General features: G+C 37.8%; 1 pseudogene; it reads left to right on the top strand.

Moving 5' to 3' along the window:
* Window positions 1-7,941: 7,941 nt before the first annotated feature.
* LOC107849032 lies at window positions 7,942-10,131 on the top strand (annotated as a pseudogene).
* Window positions 10,132-10,386: the final 255 nt, after the last annotated feature.

Here is a 10,386-nt window from a genome sequence, read left to right as displayed (position 1 = left end):
ATATATCATGGGAGTGACTTCCAGTGAGAGTGCAGAGTTAGCCGCCTATCAGCTACAAAATGTAGCCCATACGTGGTTTAAGCAGTAGTACGTAGACAAGGGTGCAGATATTGAGCCCATAGAATGGGAAGAGTTTTCTACGGATTTCTTAGGTAGATTCTTTCCCCTGGAGCAGAAAGAATCCAAAGCATTAGAATTCATCAATATCAGACAAGGTTGCATTAGCATAAAAGAATACTCCCTTAAGTTTAATAAGTTAGCCAGGTACGCTCCTCATATAGCAGCAGACACTAGATCTAGAATGAATAAGTTTGTGTCTGGGATATCAGGTAGAGTAGTTAAGGAGTGCAGGACTACAATGTTGATTAAGAATATAGACATATCTAGGTTTATGGTCCATGCTTAACAAATTGAGGAGCAGAAACTTAAGAAGAAGGAGAGGGAAAATAAGAAAGCCAGAACTAGTAGTTATATTTTTTCTCAGCCAAGGTCGTAGGGTGGTAGCCATTCTCAACATAGACAGAAGTTACTAACCCCAGTTTCATCTTCAACTAGTGCACCAGTACCAAAGTTCAGAAATGACCGTAGAGATGGGGCACCAGGCTCCAAGGCCCAGGGTAGTGAGAGTGGGGTTTTTACTCATCCACTTTATGAAGAGTGTAGTAAGCATCATAAGGGTATATGTAGATCCGATAGTGATATGATTTTTGAACGTGGTGAGACAGGTCACAAGGTCTGAGATTTTCCTAGGCCTAGCCCTAAAAGTAAGCACGGTCATCCTTCAACTTAGTTTGGTCCCCCAAATCAGTAGTATACCAATTACAGTGCTATCAGTGGCCAATTCCCAAATAGACTCTATGCACTTCAGACCCGATAGGATCAGGAAAGTCCTCCTAATACAGCCACTGGTATGTTACAGATCCCTCATTTATATGTTCACATTTCTTCAAATTCAGGAGCTTCTTTTTTCTTTTTTAACTCTTTGCATGGCAGTCAATTTTAAGGTCAAACAAAATGGTAACAGGACTTTTTTCCAATCCCCACCCCATTGATTAAGTTTAACACAACCCAACAGGTATACAAAAACTATCTGGTTAGAAAATATCTGAAAGTCGGGCCTTCAGGTTCCAGTAGTAATACTAGTATGTGTAGGAAATCCATAAGAGAAGATGATTCCTGACCCATTCCTATCTTAGTGCAAAGTTTTGTACTTCAACCATCATGATACTTACGCATTCTTTCCATTTCAGTCCCATGAATACAGCTTATATCCATGTGCTTTTCATAGATTAGTGTGTGTTTCAAGTTCCTTGTATGATGAGTCTAAGTTCCTCCAATATTGCGGATCATGTTCCATAAATTCAAAAATTCCAAACCCAGTCCGTGCAGCTCATGACTCATGCACTCATGCATGCTTTATAGTATGCTTAGCCCACACGATTCAAGACTTCACTCCTAGTGTTCAGTCAAAATAAGATTTATCCACGTATAACCTTAGTTTAGATCCCTCGGTGAATCTGTAGTGCTAATGTTCTATCCCACAAGTCTCAGTAAGTGTCAGTTCAGTAATTAATATTCAGTAAAGGACTTAGTCCTACAGAACCATGGCTTTCAGATATCAGTTACTTAGCCATCAGAATTCAGTACTCCCGTACCAATCTAACCCTCAGTTATAGAAAACCAGCATTCAGTCTCAGTTATAGTCTTAGTTATAATTATAGTCTCAATTACCATCTTAGCTATAATCTCAGTCCTAGTCCTAGTACAGTTGTCAGATCAGAAACTCAGTCCAGTTTCAAGATTACCCTACCATAGCATATGGCCATCAGTTACTCAGTTATTAGGATTATAGTACCTCAGTTTATAGAATGTTTCTGAATCATGATTAGACGCCTGGTCTTGAATTCCTAAGGTAATACAATTTTCCCTAACTCATGCTCAATTACCTCATGTTACCCAATCATTCATTACCTCCTATGTCTAATAGCCTATAGTCTCAATCCAGCTATCCAGACTATGTACAGTTCAATCTTACACGCCCAGTATTTAGATATAAGTTATTCAGTTAATTATTTAAAGTTAGTATAATTTTATGCATTCATGCTCATCACCCACGTAAATCCTTTTAGAAGTCTCAATTGTAGTGCGTAAGGTCTAATCACTTTGTCTTAGCTTTAGATCCTAGATATCCATCTGTTATTCAGTTCATAGGTGCCTTGTGCATCGCCCTAGTTTTCCTCGGTATCTCAAGAAAAATTAGTATTCTTTGAGGGACCTAGTTTCCCAAGGATGAGATACATGATAATTCCCCAAACACTCATGACATAAAATATGTCATTATATCTTCTCGTAATGAATCCAGTTTGGAGTAAGGGGGTACTTATAAGTTGACCCTCAAACTCCGACCTCAGCCTAAGCCGCGTATTAAAGGTACTCAGTTTAGATCACGATATCCAACTCATGTATCACATTCCAGACTCAGTTACATTCACGTGTTTCTGCTTATGCATATTTAGTAATTAATTTTTGGTTTATTAGCATTTTTAATTTAAGGAAATAGTCTCCCTTGAACTTATCCAGTTTCATGCTCAGATTTCCATGATAAACTTGGTATCAATTACCATTTTATATTCAGAAATGCATTCATGAACCAGTTAACCATGCATCAGATATGCATGTTCAGTACGATACATTCAGTTTATCGGTCATGTCAATCATGGAATAATGTTCCAGTTGTTTGTGTTTAGTATGTACGTCAGTTTATTTTTTATTCCCTACCAGTCAATCTCATTTGAGGATAAATGTTCTCATGGGGGAGATATTGTAAGACCCCACAAAATCCTAAAGCTTAATTCAGTCCTTTAAGTTTGTCAAGGGGTCCTAGACTTAGAAAATTCTAGCAAGGTTCCTAGACTTAGCCTATTATTGGCCTTCAAAAGTTGGCAATCTCATTTTTCAACCTTATCGTCCTTTAATGGTCCGTATTTTTATTAGTTCATGATCAGGAAGGTCAATAGGTCTTCCTGGAAAAGTTTTGGATTTTTCAGAACATGTTTAGATTATGCTCAGAGTCTTAAAATAGTGAACCAACGCAATCATAGCACGCCGCATCGCCAATCGTGTTGGTCAACATTTTTGTAGGCTACCAGAGCCAAAACTTTGAGGCTTAACACGATTATGGTGCGACCCATCGAGTATCACATTGAAGCCATCAATGTGTTACGACGCTTGTAGCATCAGTACCTAGTTTTTAGTTATTAAATGTCCACATTTTTAAGGGGAAAAGGGTTAATTTCCCAACCTTAGATAACTCTAATAACACGTGATTCATCCATATTTCACCCAAATATAAAGTTTCTCTCAAGAACAAGTTAGGATTTTCAATTAGGAATCTAAATTCAATACTCAAATTCAAGAATCTCTCTGTCAATCTTTGTAAAATTAGGAACTAAGGTATGTCAAGCGTTGATTTATGGATTCCTTTCATCCATGAAGTCCAACAACCCTCTTTAAAATTATAAAACATGATTTTTATGTTATGGGTTTTTTGTAACCATGTTTATCTTGCTGTATGATTCCCTAGTTGGAATCTTTATGTGTTTTCATAAAACTTTGTTAGCATGCAAGATAAAATCCATGAATTGAGTTATTTATAATGTGTAATTTGATGATTTCACCTATTCCCTAAGTTGTGCATGCAGTGTATTTGACAAAATGGCTAGGAGGATAGAAATTGGCTATTATAGCTCAATTGTAACTCAAATAATAAATGCATACTTTACCATTATGACAAAGACTGACATCTATGATATTGTGTGCATTATGAGTATTTGATAGAATGTTCATGAGATTAGGCTGATGAAAGTATGTCATGTCTATATGCAATTCCATGTATGTACAACATTATGACAACCATGTGTTTCATAAAATTCCCAACTTATTGTATTATGAATTGTTGATATTGGTTATGTGTTCACGAAGTGTCAAGTTTTGTAAGTTTCATGCTATTGAGTCCTGGGGGTACTTGTACACGATAATTTCGCTGTGTGCCTAGAGCCAGTGTCAGTTTTTATTATTCTCCCATTCAAGCCATAATCATTAGAATTCAGTTAGTTACAAGACTCAGGAAAACTCAATAATCTCAGTAATCTCTATCAGTTACTTGATCTCAGTAGTATTCCGTCAGTCAATAGAATTTAGTGAACTCTATTCAAATCAGCTAAAATATATTATTAGTAATAGTTCAGTTCAGTGTCTCTTCAGTTGGGAGTAGGATTCAGCACCGAGTGAACCCAAGGATGGGGACTCACCTGTTAGCCAGTAGAGGCTGTGATCATTAGAAGCAATCTTTGCATTCCAAATCTACGTAGCCAGCATAGGTTGAGATGTACCCTATGAGTTTAGAGATTAGACACCTTATTTGAGTTTTTCCTACTAGAAGGGGTTGACGAAAGAGCTCCCTATCAGAGAGGGTTTACTCACAGCTTATCTTTACACGTCGTATGGTACTGACACCCTCCAGCTAGGGTTATAGATTGGAACCCACCAGTTCAGCTTGAGGGCATGTCGGTTAGTTGATTACCTCCTACAGTATTAGTTTTAGATCCAGTCTCAGTAATAGAACTCAATTCAGTTCTATAATTTCTGGACTATCAGATACAGTCGCTCAGCTCAGTATGAAACTCAGCTAGTTCCATCAGAATTAGGAGTGTCAGACACAGTCACCCAGTTAATAGTATATAATTATACAAAATTATGTTACCAGTGTTCATATTTCAGGACTGTCAGAAATAGTCGATTAGACCAGTTCTACATAATTAGAACTATCAGAAACAATCATTCCTTTATCAATAATATGACATTAGTTCCTCAGTACTCAATAGACTTAGTTTTTTAGTATCCCAGTATTAGTACCCAGATATTAGTAAATCTATATTATCAGAATTCATGAGTTAGTGTTATCATGATCTCAGATACAATTACGTATTCATGCATGTATTCTCATGTTTATTTTATTCAGTCAGTTAGTAATGTTCATTCATATGAACTACTGCATTCAACCTACCTCACTTGCATGCCAGTACATTCAATCATACTGATGCATTTGTGCTGTAGTATTTTATACCATAGGTTCTGAAGCACGTGCTCCAGAGTATCAGTAGCATTCCAGTTTCAGCAGTCAGAGTTAGTAGTGAGTCCTCATCAATCAAGGATATTATTATTTGATTATTTCAATCTTTTTGTACTTAGTTTATTTTAGCAGATGGGGTAAGTTGGGGGATTGTCCTATAAACTCTTTATTTAGACAGTTTAGTTTTAGAGGCTTTTCGACTACAGCATGTTCAGACAGTTATTTCAGTTGTTTTGGTATTGTTATACCATATTTTCAGTTGTGTATCAGTATTGAACCTTATGGCATTTCAGTTTATTTTTCCGCATTTATGATATTACCATTATTATTCAGGGCTCAGTTACAGATATCAGTCATGGGATAGCTTATGGTCCTTTGGGATTACAATTACCGTGTAGCATTCTGAGTACCAGATTTGGGGTGTTACAGTGGGTTTTGGTTGAACATTATGACTTACTTGGGTCATATTATTTCTAGTAAGGGAATCATGATGGATCCGTAAAAGGTTGTTATGGTAAAAAGGTGGCCTAGACCTATTACTCTATCCGACATTTAGAGTTTCTTGGGTTTAATCGGGCATTATAGGTAGTTTGTGGAAGGTTGTTTGTTGATAGCTACTTCTTTGACTAAGTTAACACAGAAGACGGCTAAGTTTTCTTGCTCAGATACTTGTGAAGGGATTTTTTAGAAGTTAAAGAATAAGTTAACTTCAGCTCCAATTTTGACTTTACTGGAAGGTAATGATGGGTTCGTGGTTTATTGTGATGCATCTTGAGTAAGGCATGGTTGTGTGTTAATGCAACATAGGAAGGTAATTGTTTATGTTTCCAGGTAGTTTAAGGTACATAAGAGAAATTATCCTACTCATGATTTAGAGCTATTTGCGGTTGTGCTTGCTTTAAAAATATGGTGGCATTATTTTTGTAGTGTTCACATGGATATATTTTTTTATCATAACAGTCTACAGTATGCGTTCACTGAGAAAGAGTTTAATCTCCAACAAAAGAGATGGCTTAAGCTTCTCAAGGATTATGATATGAGTCTTCACTATCACCCAGGTAAGGCTGATATGGTTGTTGATGCTCTTAGTAGGTTATCCATGGGGAGTTTGGCTCATATGGAAGAAGGAAAGTGGGAATTGGTGAAGGATATTCACCTCTTGGCTAATTTTGAAGTTTGCCTCTTGTACTCCAAGGATAGTGGTGTTGTTTGGCAAGAAGTGGTTAGATTGTCTTTTAGTGTGGAGATTAAGGAGAAAAAGTAATGGATCCCATCTTTATGGAAATCAGGAGTGATATTAGTGGGCAAAAGGTAGTGGTGTTTAAGATTAGTGGTGATGGTACTTTACGGTACCATGAAAGGTTATGCGTTCCTGATGTCAATGGGTTACGATAAAGGGCTTTTGTTGAATTGCATATGTCAAGCTATGTTGTTCATCCCGACTTGACTAAGATATATCATGATCTCAAGTAGACCTATTAGTGGAATGGCATAAAGAGGGATATGGCAGATTTTGTGGCCAAGTGTATTATGTGTCAACAGGGTAAGTTTGAGCATATAAGGCTAGAAGAGTTGTATCAAGAAATTGATTTGCCCAAATGGAAGTGGGATGTGATAAATATGGACTTCATTACAGGTCTTCCTCGGTTTTGGAGTCAATATGATTTGATTTGGGTTATCTTGGATAGGATGACTAAGTCTATGCATTTTTTTCCAGTGTTGACTACATTTTCAATGGAGGATTATGCCAAGTTGTATCTTTAGGAGATTGTGAAGCTTCATAAGGTGCCGATTTTGATTATTTTTTATCATGGCACATAATTTGCATACCATTTTTGGTAGTCTTTTTAAGAGAGGGTTAGGGACCAAAGTGAGTTAGATTACTACTTTTCATCCATAGATAGATGGGCAAGCGGAGAGAACTATTCAAAAATTGGAGGATATGTTTTGAGCCTGTATGATTGATTATGGTGGAAATTGGGTTGATTATCTACCTTTGGTGGAGTTTTCTTACAATAATACCTATCATTCTAGTATTGGTATAGTCCTTTTTGTGGCATTATATAGTAGGAGGTGTAGATCTCCTATTGGTTGGTTTTAGCTTTATGAGGCGAACATGTTTGGTCCCGATTTGGTCTACCAGTGTATGGCAAAGGTGAAGGTGATTTGGGATAAACTTAAGGCTGCTCAAAGTTGTGAAAAGTCCTATGTGGATGTTCTGTGTAGAGCCTTGGAGTTTGAGGTTGTAGATAAGATTTTCCTCAAGGTATCTCCCATAAAGGAAGTACTGCGGTTTTGCTAAAAGGAGAAGCTCAGTCCCCTTTATATGATTCCTTATGAGATTTTGTGGAAAGTTGGTAATATTGCTTATAAGCTAGAGTTGCCTTCTAGATTGATCTTGGTTCATCCAGTCTTTCATGTTTCCATGTTAAGGAAGTGCATTAGTGATCCTTCTTTGGTTGTTCCTTTGAAAGGATTGGGTCTAGCAGATTCTTTGTCTTATGATGAAGTCCTGATTGAGAGTAAGTTCATCGATTATGAACCAAGGATGTGGCTTTAGTTAAGGTTCTTTGGCAGTACCATAAGGTTGAAGAAGCTACTTGGGAAGCAAACGAGAACATGAAGTCCAAATATCCACATTTATTTTATGCTTCTGGGATTTGTGTGAAAGGTACGCATCTTCAACACATCTTTGTTTTCAAAGTTTGCTAAAGGAAAGATTTATATCTTTGCCTCTTTGTTTTTGAACTTTGTTAAATATTGGGAATATATTTGATAATACAATGCAAAGGACTTGTGATATTCAGAGAATGACGGAGGATCAATCTGTGGTTGGTCGTAGAAGAATTTATTATGACCAGAATGGTGGGGAAACTTTAATTTGTAGTGATAGTGACGAAGAACTACTTGAAGAAGAAGAAGAAAAGAAGGTGTTTGCTGAGTCCAAAGATTATATGCTACGAATGACAATCAAAAAAGTCGGCATGTCAGATGTTGTGTTGGATTTGCTAGGACAGTGCTTGTGTAGAAAACCTAGTGAAGTGAAGGCAAGATATGAAGGTCTTGTTAAGGAAGATAATGCAGGCACTTCAAAGAATGAGAACATGGAAAGTTCTTTAGATTTATATCTTGCCAAAGATCTTGATGCTGCTTTGGATTCTTTTGATAATCTATTTTGTCGTCGATGTCTTGTCTTTGATTCTAGATTACATGGATGTTCACAGGATCTTATTTTTCCTGCTGAAAAACAATTACCATGGTACTGCTCCAATGCAGATGTGGAGCCCTGTGGACCAAATTGCTTCAGCCTAGCCAAAAAGTTCGAAAGTAATGCTACAGTAATCTCTCCTCAGTACGCTAGTCATGGAGAAAAATCCGTCCTGCCATCCGATGTTGCTAATAATACTCAGATGCCAGCTAGGAAGCATGTATCTAGAAGATCAAAGTCTTCAAAAGGTGAAGGTGCCCCGAATGCAAAAAATATCTCCGAGAGCAGTGATTCAGATATTAGACCCATAAATGATGTCACTTCTAATGAGCTTTCTTCATCTCCATCAAAAAGCAAATCTGACAGTAAAGATGGAAGCAACAAAAGGAACAGTAAGCGAATAGCTGAACATGTTGTAGTTGCCATTAAGAAAAGACAGAAGAAAATGGCAGTATTAGAATCTGACTCAGCTGCAGGTGAAAGTTTAGGTTTCAAAGATTTGAATCTCCTCTCTATTTCAAAGAAAAATGAAGATGCAAGTCCATCTTCACAAAAAACACCATGTCATAGTGCTAAAAGGTCTAGGAGGAAAAACTCTCCGGTTTTGGACAGTAAAAATTCTTCATAAGGCAATGCTTTTGATCGCCAATTGATGGAAGAACAAGATATAGATGGTACTAAATCTTGGAGACCCATTGAAAAGGCTCAATTTGAAAAGGGTCTAGAGATGTTTGGTCGAAGCAGCTGTTTGATTGCTCGAAATCTCATGAATGGTTTGAAGACATGCTGGGAGGTTTTCCAGTATATGAACACTTCTGGGAATAAGATATTCTCAGGAGCAGGTGATGGGATGGATGACATTCTTGAAGGTGGTTCCAACGGTGATGGTTAGGAAATCATGGGTAATGAACCTCAAAGAAGATGCAGATTTTTACGTCGAAGAGGCAGAGTTCGCCAATTAAAATACACGTGGAAATCCGCTGGATACTATGCAATTAGGAAATGGATTTCTGAGAGGAAGGATCAACCCTGTCGGCAGTTTAATCCATGTGGCTGTCAAGGGCCTTGTGGAAAGGAGTGTCCCTGCATTGTAAATGGAACGTGCTGTGAAAAATATTGTGGATGCCCAAAGAGTTGCAAGAACAGGTTTCGTGGTTGTCATTGTGCCAAAAGTCAGTGTAGGAGCCGTCAATGCCCTTGCTTTGCTGCTGGCAGGGAATGTGATCCTGATGTTTGTTGAAATTGTTGGATCAGTTGTGGTGATGGTACGCTTGGGGTTCCTTCGCAAAGAGGTGATAGTCATGAATGTAGGAATATGAAACTGCTTCTCAAACAGCAACAAAGGGTTCTTCTTGGAAGATCTGATGTTTCTGGCTGGGGAGCTTTCTTGAAGAATACTGTTGGAAAGCATGAATACCTTGGGGAGTACACAGGTGAATTAATTTCACACTGGGAAGCTGACAAGCGTGGCAAGATTTATGATCGTGAAAATTCTTCATTCCTCTTCAATCTTAATGATCAGTTTGTGCTTGATGCACATCGGAAGGGTGATAAACTAAAATTTGCGAACCATTCTCCTGTTCCAAATTGCTATGCTAAGGTCATGATGGTGGCTGGAGATCACAGAGTTGGTATCTTTGCCAATGAAAGAATTTGCGCGGGAGAGGAACTCTTTTATGATTATCGTTATGAGCCAGATAGTGCACCTGCCTGGGCGAGGAAGCCCGAGGCATCGGGTACTAGGAAAGAGGATGCTACATCTTCAAGTGGTCGTGCTAGGAAGCATACATAATTGAGCATCCATTTAACTGATTTTTTGATCCATTAATTATCATTCTTTCTTGCAGTAATTCATTGTTGCAATCAGGTCAGATCATGACCTTTACTAAGAAGGTATCTTTGTACCATCGAAAGTCTGCTAGGTCTTTGCAGGTGAGATTGTTGAGGATTTCTAAGCTCCTATCTTGGAATAATTTGGGCTCTCCTATGAAATATCTGGCTATATGGTATAGGAGAGTGGCACAAGCGTCTTCTTTTGCTACTTGCT

Source organism: Capsicum annuum, chromosome 12 (genome assembly GCF_002878395.1).
Source record: "Capsicum annuum cultivar UCD-10X-F1 chromosome 12, UCD10Xv1.1, whole genome shotgun sequence".
NCBI classification, from domain to species: domain Eukaryota; kingdom Viridiplantae; phylum Streptophyta; class Magnoliopsida; order Solanales; family Solanaceae; genus Capsicum; species Capsicum annuum.
The sequence above is the reverse complement of the archived record's forward strand: the minus strand, read 5'-3'. Positions and strand labels throughout refer to the sequence as shown.